This window comes from Pelophylax lessonae, assembly GCF_965119305.1.
Source record: "Pelophylax lessonae genome assembly, chromosome: 9".
In the NCBI taxonomy this organism is placed as follows: Eukaryota; Metazoa; Chordata; class Amphibia; order Anura; family Ranidae; genus Pelophylax; species Pelophylax lessonae.
This window is the reverse complement of record NC_138776.1, coordinates 31,286,125-31,309,990: the sequence shown is the minus strand read 5'-3', so window position 1 is coordinate 31,309,990 and position 23,866 is coordinate 31,286,125.

Sequence of the window (23,866 nt, the reverse complement as noted above, 5' to 3'; positions counted from 1 at the left end):
CCTGCTGCTTTTGTCAGCAGTCACATCATCAATAAATACAAGAGAACCAGTTCCACTGGCAGCCATACATGCCCACGCCATGACACTACCACCACCATGCTTCACTGATGAGATGGTATGCTTTGGATCAGGAGCAGTTCCTTTCCTTCTCCATACTCTTCTCTTCTCTTCCCATCACTCTGGTACAAGTTGATCTTGGTCTCATCTGTCCATAGGATGTTGTTCCAGAACTGTGAAGGCTTTTTTAGATTTTGTTTGGCAAACTCTAATCTGGCCTTCGTGTTTTTGAGGCTCACCAATGGTTTACATCTTGTGGTGAACCCTCTGTATTCACTCTGGTGAAGTCTTCTCTTGATTGTTGACTTTGACACACATACACCTACCTCCTGGAGAGTGTTCTTGATCTGGCCAACTGTTGTGAAGGGTGTTTTCTTCACCAGGGAAAGAATTCTTTGGTCATCCACCACAGTTGTTTTCCGTGGTCTTCTGGGTCTTTTGGTGTTGCTGAGCTCACCGGTGCGTTCTTTCTTTTTAAGAATGTTCCAAACAGTTGATTTGGCCACACCTAATGTTTTTGCTATCTCTCTGATTGGTTTGTTTTGTTTTTTCTGCCTAATGATGGCTTGCTTCACTGATAGTGACAGCTCTTTGGATCTCATATTGAAAGTTGACAGCAACAGATTCCAAATGCAAATAGCACACTTGAAATTAATTCTGGACCTTTTATCTGGTCCTTGTAAATGGGATAATGAGGGAATAACACACACCTGGCCATGGAACAGCTAAGCAGCCAATTGTCCCATTACTTTTGGTCCCTTAAAATGTGGGAGGCACATATACAAACTGTTGTAATTCCTACACCTTTTTCCTGATTTGGATGTAAATACCCTCAAATTAAAGCTGAAAGTCTGCAGTTAACGCACATCTTGTTTGTTTCGTTTCAAATCCATTGTGGTGGTGTATAGAGCCAAAAAGATTAGAATTGTGTAGATGTCCCAAAATTTATGGACCTGACTGTATGTCATAAAAAGGCTTAAGGGCTCCAAGGGGTAAAATTGAAATGAAAGGCAAACCATTTGTGTACAGACATAAAAAAGAACATTATAAATACCTTTCTTTCCCCTTTTTATAAGTGATCACATTCCTTCTGTTCTCAGCTGTATAACGAGCTCACAGAGCTGAGGGAGGGGAAAAAGCAGTACACTGGTCTTCCCAGTGATTGTCTGTGCGGGGAAGGGGGGGGGGGCTTTCAGCAGACGTCTGTCCATTGGAGGAACGCAGGTTGAGTTCCCAGCACAGCTAGAGAACTGACCACACTGTGTTCTCCTGCTTAATGTGGTCAGTTTTTGATAGAAAAGCAGGAGGATATGATAACCAGCAGGAGCCATGATAACCTGCACACACCACGAAGAGGTCATGCGGGGAACCGCTCAAATTAAAGGTGAGTATTGCAGAGGAACATTAAAAAAAATAAATAAATATAGGGGAACATTAAAAAAAAGGTAGTCGAATGTTGTATTTTAAAAGGTAAGTTGACTTTACAATGAAATTGTCTTTGCACTCCTAAAAAACACTGCTTAGGTTTGGTAAATGAAGCAGTGTTGCTAGCATGCTCCCAGCACCACAGGTATGGGGGTTTGGGCACAGTCAACATCCACGTATGTACAGTAACTGAAATAATTTGTGGTTAGCAGGTTTAAGCAGCCCCTGCTCGATCCATCCAAACCAAGCTCCCGACATGTTTCGTCCCCATGATTAATCCCTGGGGGTGAGGCGAAACATGTTGGAGGCATGGTTTAATGAATTGAGTTGAGGCTGCTTTTAGCTGCTTACCACTCAGGCCGGTCTATCTCTTCCTATTTTTACTGCATGCTTTGGGTCTGGACGAACCTTTCCCCAGTCTGCACCTTCACTAGTCAGCGGCATTTTTTTTTTATCAGACCTTGTTTGCCTGACCGGGGGCCTCTAAGCATTTATCGTGGGTTCAGATAATAAAACAGAACATTCTCTAGTCAAGCCCTTCTTTATATTTTTAAGAACCCTTGAGAGAAACCCTTGAAATTATTTTCAGGTCTCAGGGAACACCTAAAAAAAAAAAAAAAAAAAAAAATTCCAGGGTCTCAATGGGAAGAATACCCCTTATATTGATGATCAATGGGAAGAAACCCCCCTTTACAGTTATAGTGAGAATGCCCCCCCTCAGACAGCTAAAAAGATCATTGGTGTCATAACCCTGGATCTGCCAAGTGCCGTTGGACGTGGAACTTTGAAGGCACCATCAAATGGGAGGTCAATCAGCCACAGCCTCTGGAACCCCTGGCAACCTCTGGAGGAACTTTAGAGATCTACAGAATTATGGTTGAGAATGGCATGTAGGTGGGGTGCAGCGTGGTGCGCCCACAGTCCCAGTGTGATTAAGTAACTTGTATTGAAATAATGCAAAGATAGTTCACAACTACCCAATGGGTAGGCAGCCCAGAGGGGAACACTCACAGTTCCAACAGCATGTAGAAGGCAGGTCTCAGCCAAACTGGCAGCGTCTGTAAGGAGGAGCAGAATGTGGCCTAGCCAAGCAGGCAGATGTCCAGAGAGGTTGCGAACCCTGCACTTTGCCTCCTGGTCAGGAACCTTTCCCTACTGCTAGTACTGTCTGTCCCTAACAGACCAGGTACCTGTCCCTACTCTATCCACTTGCATAAACCACACCAAACCTTGGGGCCAGGGTCTTATATAGACTTTTCCACACCTAAGATGGCCCCAGAGTCACATGGGGGGCCATCATCTAATTGGATCGCTGCCCCAGTGACTCCAGAAACCATAGAGGAACCCTGTTCCTCTTGACTTTCTCTTTATCTTCAGTGTCACTGTGAAAGAGCGCCACCTGCAGTGGAGAAAGCAGACTGCACCTGCCCACAAACTGCTCTAGTCAGTCTTTGCCAGCTTGAGGTTTGATATGTGGGAGTCATGTGTCCAGGCCTGTTTATTCTACACAGACAGGCCGTCAAACCCAAATGGCAAACTTTGAGATGAAGATTGTGAGGGAGCAGAACAGACCGAAATGTCTGCGATAAGCACGCAGCAGTCTGCCTGTGAATAGAAAACATGTCCAGTCTGGTGACTGAAGGAACCATTTAAGCAGAGAGGCTGATACTGGGGCACCTCTGTACTAGGCAGGAATAGACATTTGTGTTTGTTGCTATGCTAAACTACCGAAAAGTGGGCAAAAAAACCCTAAACCACATTCTGGACTACAATGTCTTCCATAAGCCAATCCCTAAAAACTCATCTCTTTAGGAAAACCTATCCCACCTATACCTAACAACTGAAATTTTATCTTCTCAAACGACTCATCCCACACAGTTATTACCTTTTTGTATCACTTGATTGTAAGTTCTTAGGTGCAGGGTCCTCCTGACTCTCCTGCCTTGAATTGTAATGTAACTGACTCCCCACGAGTGAGCACAGCGGATTGCAGATCCCGCAGGTACCCACGGCCCGGTGATCACAATGTCAACAAAGCTGTTATGAATGAATTTGTTAATAACAGCTGTGTTTCCTATGTTGTGATTGGCCCACAGACATCACATGGTAACTGGGCCAATCACAGTAACCTGTACCATGTGATTAGCTCTAGCCAATCACAGATCACTAGTGATCACAGCTGTCACGAATGTAACCCATTATACAGTTGCTGTTACAATGATCTTCATGTTACTGTGGTGACACTGAACTACTCTGATGAAAGTATGTAAGTATGTAAAAAAATAGTAAAAAAATGGAAAAAATATGTTAAAAAATTGTTTAAAAAATGAATAAAAAATGTTCCCTTTTTTTAACATATTGTCACCAGTCAGTGTCCCTGATCATCGCCACAACGGTCACACAATGACACTGTACTGCGCTGGTGACAGTATGTAAAAAAAAAAACGAAAAGTGCATCCAATTTCTTCATTTTCAAAAAAATTGTGACAAAAAAACGACAACTTCAAAAAACACGGCAGCCCCTTACTAAATACCTCAGACTGTCCGCCTTTAAAAAAAAATGGGCCATTTGGGGGGTATTTGTTCTGTCCTGGCATTTTAGGGCCTCAAAAATTGAGATAGGCCATCAGTACACCAGGACTGATCAATTTTCAAATATATATATATATATATATTCTGTATATATTATACTGTATATATATATATATATATATATATATATATATATATATACCATAGCTTGTAGATGCTATAACTGTCACACAAACCAATTATACACTTACTGGTATTTTTTTTTTTACCAAAGACATGTAGCAGAAAACATTTTGGCCTAAATTCATGACGAAATTTGATTTTATGTTTTATAAACAGAAGGTAGAAAATAATTTTTGGTCTTTTTTTAAATTATATTGCAAAAAAAAAAAAAAAAAAAAACCCAGTGGTGATCAAATATCACTAAAAGAAATCTCTATTTGTCTGAAAAAAATTATAAAAATGTAATTTACGTACAGTATTGCATGACCGAGCAATTGGCAGTAGTGCAGTGCTGAATAGCAAAAAATGGCCTGGTTAGGAAGGGTGTAAAATCTTCTGGAGCTCAAGTGGTTAATAAAATATAAGACAATATATTATAAATATAATATATTATAATACAATAAAATATAATACAAATATAATATGATATAATAAAATATAATGTAATATAATATAATATGATATAATACAATACAATACAATACAATACAATACAATACAATATAATATAATATAATATAATAATATATGGGGTTCCATTAGAGAGAACCTTCCAACAGCAAAAAGAAGAAATGAAAATGATCTCCTTTAGTAAAGTATGGAAATCTAACCTATTTTCGATTTTATCAGTAAAAAAAAAAAGAGAAGACATCGAAGTCTTAATAAAAGACTTTTGTTGCTCCCCTGACAAACCAACCTGCACATCTGACCAATCAGTTTTTATATATTACTTATTTCTAATGAGCATTATTTTGCTGGCATGTGGCATAAATGAATTTGTTGCCTTTTTGAGTATTGTAATAAGTACAGATCTTTTACAATCTGAAACAAAAGGGTCTATTTATAAAAGTTCATTGTGCAAATGTCTTAAGTATTTGGAAAGCCATCAAAAATGTTCTTTGTATTGTGGCTAATATGTGCTTTCCTATGAACGGGAGCTCCATTTAGTGGCCACAATGTGGTATTTTTCTGGTTCAGGTATTTCAGGTAAATACCCCATTATGGTCACTAGATGGAGCTGGTGATCATAGGAAATACATATATTAGACACATTATGGCCATTTGATGGAGCTGCCGATCATAGGAAATACACATATTGAACACATTATGAAGGCAAAAAAGTGTTTTTTTTTTTTAATATTTTTTATAGATAGACCTCAAAGAGTTAACTAAAATCACAATATTTAAAACGTATCTCAAATCCTTCCTCTACTAAAAGGGGATTTATTTTTTGTCTATGCCTCCATTGCTGAGATTTCCAATTACTTCCTAGAAGGAAGTAAGAGTAAATCTCCCTGAATGGGACGCAGACATCAATAAATAAACTTGATGTAATTTTTCATAGTTACATGGTTACATATATATATATAATTTATATATATATATATTTATATAATAACTGGCAACATAAACCCATGTTAATGTTGGTTTTATGTTCCTACATATCATAATTTATAACTTGTCAATTCAATAATTCATCACATCACTGTACTTTTTTAAGCCTTTTTTCTGAAGGATAGTATAGTGATTACTGTTTATCATTGGTTTTCTTTTTTGTTTCATGTCTTCGATTACTTTATTTGATATATAGGCTATACTGAACCTCCAAACGGGGATGATGTTTCCCTACCAAACTTGCTTATATGTTGGAGGAGGACAGGTATGGGGACGCTATTTGTATATGTGTGTTTTGTTGTGTATGGACCCTCTATTCAATCTCATCCTTCATACGGGTCTGTTCCTGAGAACTTGTATAATACGGGACACTCCTACTGTCATAATTGGCTGACAGTCTTGATCAAGTCCCTTTGACAGATGAACAAATCTACCAATTCCTTATCTTGTTTCTTTTCCCACCCTCTTTCCTTTCCCTGCCCTTCCCATTTTCTCTCCTGCTTCCTGCCTTCATCTAATCTCTATGTATTCATATTTTTGATATACCTTATTGACGTTTTTATAGGAACCACCTGCAGGATTTTCCTGACCGTGCTAAGTTCCTAGTCTTGCATACAATCCACTATGGACTGTATCTGGTTGGTTGTATGTATTCTTTATTTGTCTGTTTAATTTGTTTAAATCAAAGGTTGTAATTTAAACCCTGTATCGATTCATGTAATGGATCAGGATTCGCTCTCTGCTTGTCCATAGGCTTGTTTGTAGGTATGAATTCGGGCGCCAAGCAGGGGACAGCTGTATGCCTGTCCTCTCCGGCTCATTCAGCCGGCGCGGGTGTCCGGCCACGGGGATCATTTGACCTCTAGCGCCGGACATCCGATAGTATGGCGCCCGCGCCGGAAGTGACGTTTGCGGACACCCGTCACTTCCGGCGGGACCAGTCTTAAGCCACGGACGCGGGAGGATGAGTCATGGCGGCTCTCCCGACCCGTGGCTTTCGAGGTAGCAAGGTAAGATACTGGCCGATAACATACTAGGCTCTCCTCTCAACTACTCTAATTTTCCCCTGGGGCTTTCTCTATGGGGATAGCCAATGTCTAAATTCTGTAGTTTTTTGGTCTGTTGTTGTCTTGTCCCTGCATATAATAGCTGGGCAGTCTGCTGGAGCCGCTGCCTTTCAGCTGTTGCTCCTGTGGACTTATGGGCTCAAATATATGTTTATGGATGGAACTCTTTAATATAGTATCCTTACTCTTATGTTCCTTCCCAGAACCGACCCCAGCTTTGGTAGGTTTGCAGAATACCTACCATTTGTAATTGTTCCGTTTTCTATCTCTCTAGATAGCTATGACCATCCATTCTAATAATAGACTCCTTAAGACAATTTATATGACATTAGACATGCTATACAAGACACACTATGTTTGTCCACAGAATTCCGGACTCCACCTTTTGTCCGCTACGGTGGTACCAATTCAAGACTGGTCCAATTCATACCAGAAAACCACCTCCATGGAGGACCCCTGTTGGGCCCCACCTGGATCTATGTGGTTCGGAGCCTTAAGACAAGCCATTGGGAAGCGCAATCTTTGGTCCAACTGTTCCATGTATTAAACATAATGTACTTTTAAGTGTGGTAAGCTATATGTGTCTATTCTCACGACCCTATATTTTGATATATTAGGGTTAAAATGAATATTGTAGACTGTTTTCCAGTTTTCAAGATATGAACCTGTATTTATATATATGTTTTTCTTTTTGTTTTTATGCATAAACTTTGAAGGTCTTAATGTAGTCCTAATCCAACAAAAGGGTGATTCAATCACGCCGGAGTTCCTGATGAAGCGAAAGGCGAAATGCATTGAACAAAGGCACTCACCCGTTCGATCGACTACTACTTTGACATAACATGCTGTATTGTATTGCATTATTAGTTTTTTCTTTTCATTATTTTCATTGTTTTCATTTTCTTCATTGTTTCAATGTCGACTTTTATTCACACTCAATAAATATTGTCAATTTTACTTTTCTTTCGTTCCTTCCCTGGCTTGCCTACATACTTTCGACTAATAGCCCGTTATAGTCCCAATCCTTTTCATTCCTATCACCAGTGTATTCTGGGATCACTGATGTGGAATAATTTCTCTCTGTAAAATGTATATATATATATATATATATAATAAAATATAATATAATATAATATATATATATATATATATATATATATATATATATATATATATATATATATTATAATACAATAATATATATATATATATATTTTATATAATTTCTAACCCTTGCTAGTCCATTGAAAATTAGAGTATAATGTTTGGCTTTTAATGAGATCTAAATCAAGCACTGGCCTTTAGACAATATTATGCAGCATGTATCCCATTGGAACTGATTATCTAGTGTCCTAAAACAACTGAATATTATAAGAGAAAATATATTTATATAAATTATTGCAAATTACGCCACCCAAGGGTTTTTTTAATAGGTCTTTGGCAAAAAACAAAAACAAATATAAATCTAACCAGTGGTAGAAGCACAGGTTCAGCAGATGGATTTTAGTACATTTTAAATAGATGTTTTCTAATTTAAATGAATCTCTTAATCCGACCAAAATTATTATCATACAAATAAGGTGGTGTTGAATGGCAATGGCCATGAAATTTTAAAAGATCTATGATAAAAGATAAATCTAATGTCTAATAAATCAATTTTTTTTTTATTTAAATGGATTTTCAGGTGATTATTGAGAGTGAATCTTATTATTTTTATTTCCTTAGCTATGTCTATTGCTTAGGTTAAGAGAAACTTTTCTTTTTTATTGCATAAAGAAGTCATATTTTTTTAAGGTTGGTGTAAATTTACCAACCATTGACTATACATAGAAATAATCAGGGAACTCATTAATTATTTGGCACAATATCTTGTATTTTTTGGGCCATCGTAACAGAGACTCAAAGGTAAGATACATTTTCACCCTGTTTATTCCCTTTACATATATAATATACAATTTACCTGCATTATTTCAATGACCTTTCATAATATTAATGTATCCAATATTAACACTCCTTTAAAAAAAAGTTTGATTTTTTTTTTAACATGTTATAATATATAAACTTGTATGGTGTTAATTAAAAATTCAGCGCTTTAAAAAATCTGGCAGTTGCTTGAGACACCTTTTGGGGCACATTTTAAGGCACTTTTTATGGCACCCTAAGTTTGGTGCATTTAATTCCTTAAAATGACTTTAAAATTAAAAAAAATAAACAAAAATGAAAAAATGTAATTCAGAAGTGCCTAAATTCCTTAAATTCAGTGCAATAAAAATCTGGTAGTTGCTTGAGACACCTTTTGGGGCACATTTTAATGCACATTTTATGGCACCCTAAGTTCAGTGCATTTAATTCCTTAAAATGACTTTAAAATTAAAAAAATAAACAAAAATGAAAAAATTTAATTCAAAAGTGCTTAAATTCCTTAAATTCAGTGCAATAAAAATCTGGTAGTTGCTTGAGACACCTTTTGGGGCACATGTTAAGGTACTTTTTATGGCACCTTAAATTCAGTGCATTTAATTCCTTAAAGGGACTTTAAAATTAAAAAAATAAACAAAAATGAAAAAATTTAATTTAAAGTTCTTAAATTCTTACATTCAGTGCAATTAAAATCTGGTAGTTGCTTGAGACACCTTTTGGGGCACATTTTAAGGCACTTTTTATGGCACCCTAAGTTCAGTGCATTTAATTCCTTAAAATGACTTTAAAATTAAAAAAATAAACAAAAATGAAAAAATGTAATTCAAAAGTGCTTAAATTCCTTAAATTCAGTGCAATAAAAATCAGGTAGTTGCTTGAGACACCTTTTGGGGCACATTTTAAGGCACTTTTTATGGCACCTTAAATTCGGTGCATTTAATTCCTTAAAAGGACTTTAAAATTAAAAAAATAAACAAAAATGAAAAAATTGAATTTAAAGTTCTTAAATTCCTTAAATTCAGTGCAATTAAAATTTGGTAGTTGCTTGAGACACCTTTTGGGGCAAATTTTAATGCACATTTTATGGCACCCTAAGTTCGGTGCATTTAATTCCTTAAAATGACTTTAAAATTAAAAAAATAAACAAAAATGAAAAAATTGAATTCAAAAGTGCTTAAATTCCTTAAATTCAGTGCAATAAAAATCTGGTAGCTGCTTGAGACACCTTTTGGGGCACTTTTATGGCACCTTAAATTCCGTGCATTCAATTCCATTAAAATTAAAAAAAAATAAATAAACAAAAATGAAAAAAATTGAATTTGAAAGTGTCTAAATTCCTTAAATTCAGTGCAATAAAAATCTGGTAGTTACTTGAGACACCTTTGGGGCACATTTTAAGGCACTTTTTATGGCACCCTAAGTTTGGTGCATTTAATTCCTTAAAATGACTTTAAAATTATAAAAATAAACACAAATGAAAAAATGTAATTCAAAAGTGCTTAAATTCCTTAAATTCAGTGCAATAAAAATCTGGTAGTTGCTTGAGACACCTTTTGGGGCACATTTTAAGGTACTTTTCATGGCACCTTAAATTCGGTACATTTAATTCCTTAAAAGGACTTTAAAATTTAAAAAATAAACAAAAATGAAAAAATTGAATTTAAAGTTTTTAAATTCCTTACATTCAGTGCGATTAAAATCTGGTAGTTGCTTGAGACACCTTTTGGGGCACATTTTAAGATACTTTTTATGGCACCTTAAATTCAGTGCATTCAATTCCATTAAAATTTAAAAAATAAACAAAAATGAAAAAATTTAATTTAAAAGTGCCTAAATTCCTTAAATTCAGTGCAATAAAAATCTGGTAGTTGCTTAAGGCAACTTTTAAGGCACTTAAAAAAAAAATGGACCCATATTGAAAAAAGTAAACATGTCATAATAAAACGTATCTAAACTGCATGATTTTTAATTAAAAGTTCAGTGTGTTAAAAAAAAAATTGCTAGTTGCTTGCAGGTTAAGTCATTAAAGCCCATCCAAAGCATTTTTTAAAGGCTCCTTTAAAAAAGAAATAAATAAAATAAAAAAATGCACACATATTGAAAAATGAAAATGCCGCCTTTCAAACTATAACTGTCTCCAATGTTAATGTGTCTTTGAAAAGTGTTTGACTCTCTTTTTGGCATGCTGTAATATAGAAACTGTATGGGGTTAGCTACAAATTCAGTGAATAAAAAAAACTGGTACCTGCTTGTGGGTTTAGTCCTTGAAGCCCAACCAGAGCCAGAGTTTTTTCAAGGCACCTTTAATAAAAAAAAAAAAAAAAAATGAAGAGATGGTCTTTCAAACTATAAATGTCTCCAGTGTTAATGCACCATAAAAAACTATTGACTGTCTTTTTAGCAGGCTCAAATATATAAACTATATGGTGTTAGCTACAAATTCAGTGCTTTAAAAATCTAGTACCTGCTTGCAGGTTTAGTCATTTAGTCCATCTATGTATATATATATTTTGTAGACACCTTTTACAATAAAATAAAAAAATTAATAAATGCACCAATATAGAAACAAAGAAAACACGACCTTTCAAAATATATATGTTTCCAATATTTGCAAGCCTTTTAAAAGTGTTTGCCTTTGTTTTTAATATTCTGTAATATATAAGCTGTATTGTGTTAATTTAACCACTTCAGCCTCGGAGGGTTTTACCCCCTTAATGACCAGGCCATTTTTCGATACGACACTGCGTTACTTTAACTGACAATTACATGATCATCCAACGCTGTACCCAAATAAAATTGATGCCCTGTTTTTCCCACAAATAGAGCTTTCTTTTGGTGGTATTTATTCACCTAAGCGGTTTTTATTTTTTGCGCAATAAACAAAAAAAGACCCACAATTTTGAAAAAAAAAAACAATATTTTTCACATTTTTTTATATGAAATTCCTCTAAAAAAAATGTAAAAATCAAATTTTTTTTATCATTTTAGGCCAATTTGTTTTCTGCTACATATTTTAATATGTTTTACTTTCTGCTATAAAACACATCCAATAAAAACAAAATATGTAAAAAATCTAATTTCTTCATCAATTTAGGCCAATTTGTATTCTGCTACATGTTTTTAATAAACAAAGAAAAACAAAAAAAAAATCCCATTAAGTGTATATTGATTGGTTTGTGCAAAAGTTATTGCGTCTACAAACTATAGGATATTTGTAGTTTTATATATTTATTTAGTTTTTTAACTAATAATGACATCGATCAGCGATTTTTAGCGGGACTGCGACATTGCTTCAGACAAATCGGACACCTGACACTTTTAACACTTTTTGGGAACCAGTGACTCTAATACAGTAATCCTAAAAATATGCACGGTCAAGCTACTAATGACACTGACAGGGAAAGGGTTAACATCAGGAGCACTAAAAGGGTTAAATGTGTCCCTAGGGAGTGCTTGCTAACTGTGTTGGGGTTGCTCTGACTAGGGGAAGACAGAGATCCGTGTTGCTGCTTAGCAGGAACACAAGATCTCTATCTTCTCCCCCGTCAGAACAGCGATCTGTCTTTTTACATAGGCAGTCCGCCGTTCTGCCTCTCTCGGGAAGGATCACGAGTGGCCAGCAGACATCAGGTCCACTGGACCTGCTTATTGGCTTCCCCTCTGTCCCATCAGCGCACAGCCGCACCTCCTGCGGCACACCCGCGCCATCTAGTGGCTATTGCACGAAAAAACGTGGGAATGATTGCGGGTGGTCGGCAGACATCGGGTTCACCAGAGCTGCTGATTGGCTCCCCCTCTGTCCCATCAGCGCACAATCGCACCTCCCGCGGTGCGCCCGCGTCACCTAGTGGCTATTGCACGAAAAGACGTGGGAATGATCGTGGGTGGCCGGCAGACATCGGGTCCACCGGACCTGCTGATTGGCTCCCCCTCTTTCCAATCAGCGCACAATCGCACCTCCCGCGGGGTGTCTGCGCCACCTAGTGGGCTATTGCACGAAAAGACGTGGGAATGATCGCGGGTGGCCGACAGACATGGGGTCCACCGGACCCCCTGATTGGCCCCCCTCTGTCCAATCAGCGCACAATCGCACCTCCAGCGGGGCACCTGCGCCTGCGCCACCTAGTGGCTATTGCACTAAAAGATGTGCAGGTACGTCATTTTGCGCAATAGAGCCACTTTTCCGCAGTAAATATACGTTAGACAGTCGGCAAGTGGTTAAAGTTTCAATGCACCAAACTTTGACTTTTTAGTAATCTTTATGCAAGTAATTTATTTTTCTTTTTATGATTTCAGATGACATTAACTGAGTGGGTAAACAACTATACTACGAAACCTGAATTTACATTTATTGGGTTTTCCAGTGCCCAAAACATAAAACTTCTCTTGTTCTCAATATTTTTATTCATTTATATTGCGACTGTCACTGTAAATTTCCTGATAATATTGATAGTAAAAATAACTCCAACCCTACATACCCCTATGTATATGTTTATCGCTAGCCTTTCATTACTGGAGATCTGCTATGTGACCGTTACAATACCCAACATGTTGTCCATTTTCATTGTCAAATGCAAAAGAATATCTTTTGCAGGATGCATGACTCAACTATACGTGTTCTTCACACTTGGATCATCCGAATGTGTTCTCCTAACAGTAATGGCTTGTGATAGATACCTTGCCATTTGTAATCCACTGAGATATTCAACTTTGATGACTACAAGAACTTGCCTATATTTGGTGGTTCTAAGTTTTATATGTGGGTTGTGTGCCGCGGTATTCACAATGGCATTCATGGCCGTGATACCTTATTGTGGATCCAACCGAATCAATCATTTCTTTTGTGATTATCCTGCCATTCTGCCATTAGCCTGTGCCGACGGCGCCACAAAGGAAAAATTGTTTTTCACCGTACCTTGGTATCTCGTGATGGCATGTTTTTTTCTGATCGTGGCTTCCTACATTTGCATTGTTTCTACTATTAAGAGTTCAAAGGAGGGTTATCAAAGGAAAGCATTTTCCACCTGCATGTCTCATCTAACTGTTGTCATTATATTCTATGGATCTGTTATTTTTATTTATTTTAGACCAAAGGGAACATACGACCTAAACAGGGATAAAGTGGTTTCGATGGTTTATTCAATGGTGACCCCCCTGATAAATCCTATGATATACTCTCTGAGAAACAAGGAGTTTCAAAAAGCATTTGTAAACTTATTATTAAGGAAGATATTCTAGTCTATCCCAATTTCACATCTATACCTGATGTTGGACTGGTCTTTAAACCTTCTATCCGTGGACTGTGGTAACAAGTGAGAGAAAAGATTAGAGGAACTGGATTTATCCTCACTTGAGAAGAGGAAATAAGGCTCCATGTACACGGGACGTTGTTAAAGGTCCCTTTGAATGCTGGAATTTTTAGGACGTTTGAAACGTCCGTTAGGTCGCGTTTGCACCCGCGTTTAGCGGGCGTTTGCGTTTAGAACCGTTCCTAGAGGTCAAAAAAATTATTCCCCTTTAAAATGGAATAACGCGAACGCTAAACGCGAGTCATCGCGTTCGGCCGCGTTCGGTCGCATTTTTGCTTTTGAAACGCCGGGAAACACACGTTCGAACACAAATAATTGCGTTCCAAAAAATGTCCCTGAACTCAACTGCCTGCAAATGACTGTAAACGACCCTGTGTACATGGACAGATAAGATAACATGTAGGTGGGTTCAGGGGCTTCTGAAAAAAACACCCAACTGCTCCTAAACAGCCATTTACAACGTCCTGTGTACATGGAGCCTTAGGGGGGATATGATCACCATGTATGAACCCAGGACCTCTTGCTCTCTAGCTCCCTTGTAACCACTTCCCATGCCCGCCTCCAGGACTTCTCCCGAGCTTCTCCCATCCTCTGGAATGCTCTACCCCAATCTGTCCGACTATCTCCTACTTTGTCTACTTTCAGACGATCCCTGAAAATACATCTCTTCAGAGAAACCTATCTGGCATCCACCTAACAACTGTACTTTTATTTTCTCCATCAGCCCATCCGCCAACAATTATTACCTCTTGTACCTCTTGACCCTCCCGCTTAGATTGTAAGCTCTAACGTGCAGGGCCCTCTGATTCCTAATGTATTAAAGTGTATTGTATTTGTACTGTCTAGCCTTAAGTTGTAAAGCGCTGCCGTAAACTGTCGGCACTATATAAATCCTATATAATAATAAGGGGTCTATATAGTGAACTTGGTGTTGAGTTGTTCACTTTAAGGTCAACACAGAGGACAAGGGGGCACTCTTTACATCTAGAGGAAAACAGATTTAGTCTCCAAATACGGAAAGGTTTCTTCACCGTAAGAGCTGGGAAAATGTGGAATAGACTCCATGCATCCGGCGTCCGGCATGTAGATTAGGGGGCCGGATGCATGGATGGGGGGTGGCGCCCCTGCGCCCCCAATGGGCAGGCCGCCACTGTGTGTGTGTAAAGGCAGGTGTCCCAATATTTTGGTAATATAGTGTACTGTATATGTTGCAATTTTACTGTAGCAAGTATGTAGGCAGGTGGTGTCACTGCTTCTTCATCAGACTAACTTTCTCAGTTGTCTTTATGAAGTGAAAAAAACCATCAGATGACTGCTTGTGGGCAGCTACCAACTATAGTGCTGGTCTGCCCTGGTGGGGAAGGGTTAATGCAGGTTCTGCATTTTTCCCAGGCTTTTCTGGGTTCTGCCCTCCATCCTGTGCTGCATACAAATAAGGGAGGAGGCTGGGCTTAGAGAGAGAGGGCAGGGACTGCATGGGAAAGTGGAGAGAAGTCCACCTATAAAGATGTAACCAACAGCAACCTCTCAAGGACTCTACCAGTTATGTAATTCTACCTGGAAAGGTATGCCTGGGCAGCCTGGGGCTAGTTAGTTAGAGGAGAACTGCGTGCACTTTGGAGTGTATTATTACATAATGATAAATAAAACTATTAACCGTTCAAAAGCCTGGTCTGAAGTTACTTATACAGGGGTGCACAGTGGAACATGGCCTATCTAGAACAACAGTGAAAGGCCACCACGAAGGGTTACCTCAACAAAGGATATGGAGGATTGAATGTAGTTGCTACGGGTAACCGTAAACTGGTGGGAATGTAATAGCAGCCAGACAGCGAAGACTGGTAATATTCTGATCTGATTGATTTCTTTCACACTGAGAGTCTGCACACAGTATAGCCAGTTGTTATATGCATTTGTGTATCAGCAATAGAGTTGTATATTGCGTTCTGTCTTTGCAGATGCATTTTGATGGCAGTCACTGAGTGCATAAAACATTAGGGCTTTATATCAATGTATTATTATATATTATTATAATATTAATGTTATATTATATTATTTTATCGATTTTACTAATTTTGCTAATTTTGCAATGTATGTTTCTGTCATGAGATCATGATGTTTTTACTATTTGTTTGTGATATCGTCATCCATTTGGTTTGACCTGCCCACCAAGAGGTGGAGCCTATGCAGTAAATCATGTGACCGACTTAGTACATATAAAAAGCCCTATTACTCATACCTCCAATTAGCTCTGATGAAGGGGGGACACCCTGAAACGCGTAAGCTGTTCTTTGGAGGTCCACATCCCACCTCGGCCTGCATCAGCAGAGGAAGCCCAGTGGAGAGATTTGTGGTCCTTGATTGCAGATGTTTGCTCGTGTTCCAACTTGTTTTGTGAGTACAATGTGTATGCTATTTTATTTTAATAAATTGTTTTAAAGATAATGTGCTAGGCTGGTGTGCCCTCTGTCCGTTCCTTTTTTAGAGTCTGTTTGGGTTACCATGACCTGTTGTGAGTGGTAGCACAGCCGGGACTACGTCCATTCAACCTGAATCGCATTCTCAGGATACCAGTTTCAGGATAACCCCTCAAACGCAGGAGTCACTTGTCTTTTGTACAAGACTGGTAACAGGCATGGGTGACGGGTCCTCCGTGACAAGGGAGTCAGTGCTCTGGCTCCCTCCCTAGCGGTCAGTTCTCCAAAAAGCCATTGTGACCAAACCCGCAGTACAGAGACCTCAAGGACCTAGCCGCATGGTACGGGAGAGCTGAAGGAGTTATTCAAGTGCACACATGAGGCTTAGTGAACTGTGAAGTGGCAGAGGAAAGCTGGACTGGTGGAATGGGACACAGGCTCAGCAGTGTTCCCCCCTAAACGCTACATTCTGAAAGAAAGGTGTGCAGGGATAAGTGTCTGTTCTCATCTGATCCCATCCGATCCGCTGGACGGATGGAAAATAGGGTTTCCATCTGTCCAGATTTGACGGATCGGATGTCAGAGGACATGTCTCCGCTGACATCCGATGCCCCATAGAGATGTATGGGGCGTCCGTTCAGATGCGCCAAAAAAACGGACCGGCGGATCTGAACGGTCCGCCTGTGTGAAAGGGGCCTAACACAGAGGGGATCTGTATGTCACTTCACTGATACACACAGTGTATAGCTCATCTCTAAGCCGGGGTTCCGCATTAACCACTTGACCTCACGAAAATTTTTACCGCCCTTCATGACCGGGCCATTTGTTGCGATACGGCACTGCGTTACTTTGACAATGTCGTGGTCATGCAACATTGTACCCAAATGAAATTGATGTCCCTTTTTCCCACAAATAGAGCTTTAGGTTTTCATTTTCTGCGCTATAAACAAAAAAAGAGGGACAATTTTTAAAAAAACTATATTTTTTACTTACTGCTATAAAACACATCCAATAAAATTTTTTTAAAAAATTTAATTTCTTCATAAATTTAGGCCAATATGTATTCTGCTACGTATTTTTGGTAAAAAAAAATCCCAATAAGCATACAGTATATTGATTGGTTTGCACAAAAGTTATTGTGTCTACAATACACTTATAGCGGGACTGACACTTTTGACACTTTTTGGGGACCAGTGACACTAATACAGAGATCAGTGCTAAAAAATGTGCACTGTCACTGTACTAATGACACTGGCTGGAAAGGAGTTAACATCAGGGGCGATTAAAGGGTTAACTGTATGCCTAGCCAGTGTTTTACTACACTGTGTGAGGTGCTGTTACTAGGAGAAGAGATGGAATTTATTTCTTTGCAGGGACACAAATTCCATCCCTGCCCTCCTGTCAGAATGCCGATCTGCCTTGTTTACATTGGCAAATTGCCATTCTGTCTCTCTGCCTAACGGACAATTGCGCAGTCATGCAGTGCTATACCCAAATAAAATTGATGTCCTTTTTTCCCCACAAATAGATCACCTGTGCGATTTTTATTTTTTACGCTATCAACAAAAAAAGCGACAATTCTGAAAAAAATAAAATATATATATTTTTTTTTTCACATTCTGCTATAACATTAAAAAAAAAAATGTAAAAATCAAAATTTTTCATAATTTTAGGCCAATTTGTATTCTGCTACATATTTTTGGTAAAAAAAAAATCGCAATAAGCGTATTTTGATTGGTTTGCGCAAAAGTTATCGTGTCTGCAAACTAGGGGAAAAATGTATGTAATTTTTATTTATTTATTTTTTTACTAGTAATGGTGGCGATCAGCGATTTTAGCGGGACTGCGACATTGCAGTGGACAGATCGGACCCCTGACTGACATTTTTGACACTTTTGGGGGTACCAGTGACATTACTACAGTAATCAGTGATAAAAATATCCACTGTTACTGTAAAAATGACACTGGCAGGGAAGGCGTTAACCCAGGGGCGATCAAAGGGTTACGTGTGAGCCTAGGGGGTGTTTTCTAACTGTGGGAGGGATGGGCTTGTAAAATTAATACAGAGACCTGCGTTCCTAAATAGGTGTTGATACCAGAGAGAACAACGGTCTGCTGTGTTTACAACAGCAAACCGCCGTTCTCTCTTCACGGGGAGCGATCGCGGGTGCCGGCGGCAATCGCGGCCGGCGGCCCCATGGATCAGGTTCCCCGCTGGTGAATGGGCATGTGCACGCTGCCAGGATTGCTCTTGCGGACCCCTGTACAGGTACGGCAATTCGTGGGAACCTGCCACGGTAAATAGGCTGCGGCTGGTTGGCAAGTGGTTAACACAATCAGTGTTGATGGCAGATTACCCCCATTAGCGCTATTGTGTTCTCCTGCGGGGAGCCTTCCTGGATGGCAGAACATAATGACTACTGCAAAACAACCACAAGAGAAGGGTGCACCAACCTAGTGCATTACCACTAAAAATATTTTAATAAAATCAGAAAAACAGCATACATTACATTATACTCACAAATGCATAATAATTGCTTGCATGTAAAAGAAGTGGAACCAATCGCCACCAAAATTGCTGGGATGCCCGGTGGTGCAAGGAGACCTGATGGCGTCCTATATGCTTGGCTGAAGCATTGCAAGGGAGAACCCTTCTCCTCAGAGCCGAAAATAATACTGCCAGAGGCTATAACCGCCGGCAGTAATTACATGTAAGAAATCTGAAAGGCTGGTTGTACTGAAGTCCATAAAAAAAAATAAAGTACCGTATATACTCGAGTATAAACCGACCCGAATATAAGCTGAGGCACCTAATTTTACCACAAAAAACTGGGAAAACTTATTGACTTGAGTACAAGCCTAGGGTGGGAAATGGTGCAAGAGATGCAGGGCTGCGGGCACAGTGCAGAAGATGCAGGGCTGCGGGCATAGTACAGAAGATGCAGGGCTGTGGGCATGCTGCAGAAGATGCAGGGCTGCGGGCATGGTGGAGAAGATGCAGGGCTGAGGGCATGATGCAGGGCTGAGGGCGTGGTGCAGGAGATGCAGGGCTGCGGGCATGGTGCAGGAGATGCAGAGGCTGCGGGCATGGTGCAGGAGATGCAGAGGCTGCGGGCATGGTGCATAAGATGCAGGCCTGCGGGCATGGTGCAGGAGATGCAGGGCTGAGGGCATGATGCAGGGCTGAGGGCATGGGGGGTCTAACTTACACATCCCTGAGGCATCTTATATTTTAAAATAGCGTCTCCAGGCGCCACAAGTCATTTTGCATGCTCTGTCTGCCCAAGAATGGCCGAGTGCGTATGGGCTTTCCCGAGCGGCGGCGGCACATGTGCAGTGTACATGTCGGGCCAGCCGCCACTGACGTTCGGTCAGCCCCAAGGAGAAAAGTTAAGTGACTCGAATATACCGTAAGCCGAGGGGGGCTTTTACAGCATAAAAAATGTGCTGAAAAAGTCGGCTTATACTCGAGTATATATGGTAACTGTTAGTGCAAAAAAAAAATGGACGGTACTTAGATGTGTTGTTAAAAGTGCACTTATTTGGTTACAACCACCTCAAGGTAGTGTTGTAAATTTCAAAAAACAGAAATAATTGCGCTCAGGAAGGGATGAATGCTACACACTACCAGCATTTTATTACGATAACAAAAACTACTCAGGTAAAAAATAGCATGTAAACCAGATAGGCACAATCAGCACCCTGGCGGGCCTAATTACATCCCTGCTGTAGCTCCCCCAACACGTTTTGTCTGATGTCATCCATGGGTACAGTAATCTCTCTTTAAACTGCTACACTATGACGTTTATTTACTAAAGCTAGAGAGGGCAAAATGAGTCACAATTCTGCAGAGAAACCAATCAGCTTCTAACCTCAGCTTGTTTAATTAATCTTTGTAATTAAAACCTGGAAGCTGATTGGTTTCTCTGCAGAATTGTGACTAATTTTGCCTTTGCTTTAGTAAATAAACCCCCATGAGTGCCTCATTTGCATTTATCCATTCCTGAGCTCCATCTGTGGACTGCCTTGGTTATTGTGGAAACCTCCGTTCCTGGATTGTGCCATCCATCTATCCCAGTGGGATTTCTCCCTAAGGGTGCATCCAGACCTCCATCTTTGAGGTCTTACCTGTCAGTAAGCAACTAGTGAGTAGGGTGCACACTCGAGTGGTGAAGTGGTGTATACAGTGCCATGAAAAAGTATTCATACCATTTGAAATTTTCCACATTTTGTCACGTTACAAACAAAAAAGTAAATGTATTTTATTGGGATTTTACGTGATAGACCAACACAAAGTGGCACATAATTGTGAAGAGGAAGGAAAATGATAAATGGTTTTCAACATTTTTTTACAAATATGTGAAAAGTGTGGTGTGCATTTGTATTCAGCCCCCCTGAGTCAATACTTTGAAGGACCACCTTTCTCTGCAATTACAGCTGCAAGTCTTTTTGGGGGTGTCTCTACCAGCTTTGCACATCTAGAGAGTGACATTTTATGCCCATTTGTCTTTGCAAAATAGCTCAAGCTCTGTCAGATTTGATGGGGAGAATTTGTGAACAGTAGCTTTCAAGTCTTGTCACAGATTCCCAATTGGATTTAGGTCTGGACTTTGACTGGGCTATTCCAACAAATTAAAATGCTTTGCTCTAAACCAGGGATCTCCAAACTATGGCTCTCCGGCTGTTGTGGAATTACACGTCCCATGAGGAATTGTAAAACTCTGACATTCACAGACATGACTAGGCATGGTGGGACATGTAGTTCCTGAACAACTGGAGGGCCATAGTTAGGAGACCCCTGATCTAAACCATTCCATTGTAACTCTGGCTGTATGTTTAGGGTCATCCTGCTGGAAGGTGAACCTCCGCCCCAGTCTCAAGTCTTTTGCAGACTCTAACAGGTTTTCTTCTAAGATTGCCCTGTATTTGGCCCCATCCATCCTCCCATCAACTCTGATCTGCTTCCCTGTCCCTGCTGAAGTAAAGCATCCCCAAAACATCCCTCTAAGGTAACACAGAGCCCACTTGCAAGAACAATATAAAGGTGACAGAAAGGAGTGACATTACGGATGGGATGAGCATGGATTTAGAATCTGTGTGGGTTGAACTCCATAGGGAAGGAGAAAAGGGGAAAGTAATTGTGGGGGTTTGCTATAGGCCACCTAACCAAGGGGAGGAGGTAGAGCTGGAATTTTTAGCACTAATGGGTAAAGCGGCAAAATTGGGATCAGTCATCGTATTGGGGGACTTCAATTACCCCGACATTGACTGGGAAGAGGGGACTGCACACTCACAGAAGGCCCGTCTATTCACGGAAACCTTACTGGATAATTACATGTCACAGTTGGTGGATTCCCCTACCAGAGAAAACGCAGTCCTGGATCTATTGCTCACTAATGACCCAGACATAATCTCGGAGGTAGGAGTCCAGGACAACCTGGGCTCTAGCGATCACAGGATGATCACATTTAGTGTAAATAACAATATAACAAGGCAAGTGGGGAACATAAGAACCCTAAACTTCAGAAGGGCAAACTTTCCAAATTTGTACTCAATGATGGAAAGGGTAAACTGGGACCAAACCCTGGGATCCCTGACCACAGAGGAAAAATGGGAATGCTTTAGGAACATATTAGGCAAAGGCATCTTGCAGTGCATTCCTATGGGAAATAAATTTAGAAGAGACAAAGCCAAACCTGGCTGGCTAAACTGTAGCGTCAAAAAACTTATTAGGGGGAAAAAATTGGCCTTCAAGAAGTATAAATCAGAGGGCACAGTATCGGCTTTCGAGCAATACAAGGAGGCAAATAAGAAAAGTAAACAAGAAATCAAGATGGCTAAAATCAACTTTGAGAGACAAATAGCAGAGGATAGTAAAAAAACCCCAAAGAAATTCTTTAAATATATCAACAGCAAAAAAACTAAGGCAGAGCATATTGCACACATAATTAACAATGATGGGAGGATGGTTACAGAGGACACTGAAAAAGCAACCGTGCTGAATGCTTTTTTCTCGTCAGTCTTTACACAGGAAAAGGAGGGGTACACTGACCATGACTGTATGGTTAGTAGTAATAAACAGGACTTGCCACCATGGCTAACAGAGGGGGAAATCAGGGAAAGGCTGGATAAACTTAACACAAACAAATCACCAGGACCGGATGGCATACATCCGAGAGTACTCAAGGAACTCAGTAAAGTTATATCGAGACCACTGTTCCTGATCTTTGCTGACAGTATTAGGACAGGAGATGTACCAGGGGATTGGAAGAAAGCTAACGTGATTCCAATATTCAAAAAGGGCCAGAGGCATATCCCGGGAAATTATAGGCCTGTCAGTTTGACATCAGTAGTATGTAAACTTCTGGAGGGGATGATAAGGGACTATATCGTAGAGTTTGCTAAGGACAACAACATCATCAGCAGTAATCAGCACGGGTTTACAAATGGGCGTTCTTGTCAAACCAATCTCCTAACATTCTACGAGGAGGTGAGCTGTGAGCTAGATAGGGGGAGACCAGTGGATGTGGTGTACTTGGATTTCGCTAAGGCGTTTGATACAGTTCCCCACAAGCGCTTAATTTATAAAATAAGGTCTGCAGGTATCGATAGCAGGGTTTGCTCTTGGATACGGAACTGGCTAAAAAGGCGTGTCCAAAGGGTAGTAATAAACAGCGCATACTCAGACTGGTCTGAGGTGGTAAGCGGGGTCCCCCAAGGCTCAGTCTTGGGACCAACCTTGTTCAATTTATTCATAAACAACATTGAGGTCGGGATCAGTAGTTCGATATCAGTTTTTGCAGATGACACAAAATTGGGCAGGGCAATAACTTTACAACATGAAGCAGATATCCTACAGAATGACCTGGACAAAATAACAGAGTGGGCAACGACATGGCAAATGAGGTTTAACGTGGAGAAGTGTAAGGTTTTGCACTTGGGGACTAAAAACATAAAAACACAATACACGTTAGGAGGGGAGCCCTTGGGGGAATCAAAAATGGAGAAGGATCTGGGAGTCTTGGTTGATGATAGATTAGGAAACAGCATGCAATGTCAAGCGGCAGCTTCCAAAGCCAACAGAATATTAGCATGCATAAAGAAAGGGATGCATTCCAGAGATAAGACTATAATCCTTCCACTTTATAAAACTCTGGTCCGACCGCATCTGGAGTATTCCGTCCAGTTCTGGTCGCCAGTCCTCAGGAGGGATGTGTTGGAGCTGGAGAGAGTCCAGAGAAGGGCAACTAAACTAATTAGGGGATTGGAGGACCTTGACTATGAAGAGCGTCTACAATCGCTCGATTTATTCTCCCTGGAGAAGAGACGTCTGAGGGGGGACATGATAGCAATTTATAAATATCTTAATGGGGATCCCAGCTTAGAAAAAAAGCTGTTCATTCGAAGGGATTGCATGAGGACTCGAGGGCATACAATGCGATTAGAGGAGAAGCGTTTTAACCTCAGGCAACGCGGGGGGTTCTTTACTGTTAGGGCAACAAGATTGTGGATTTCTCTACCA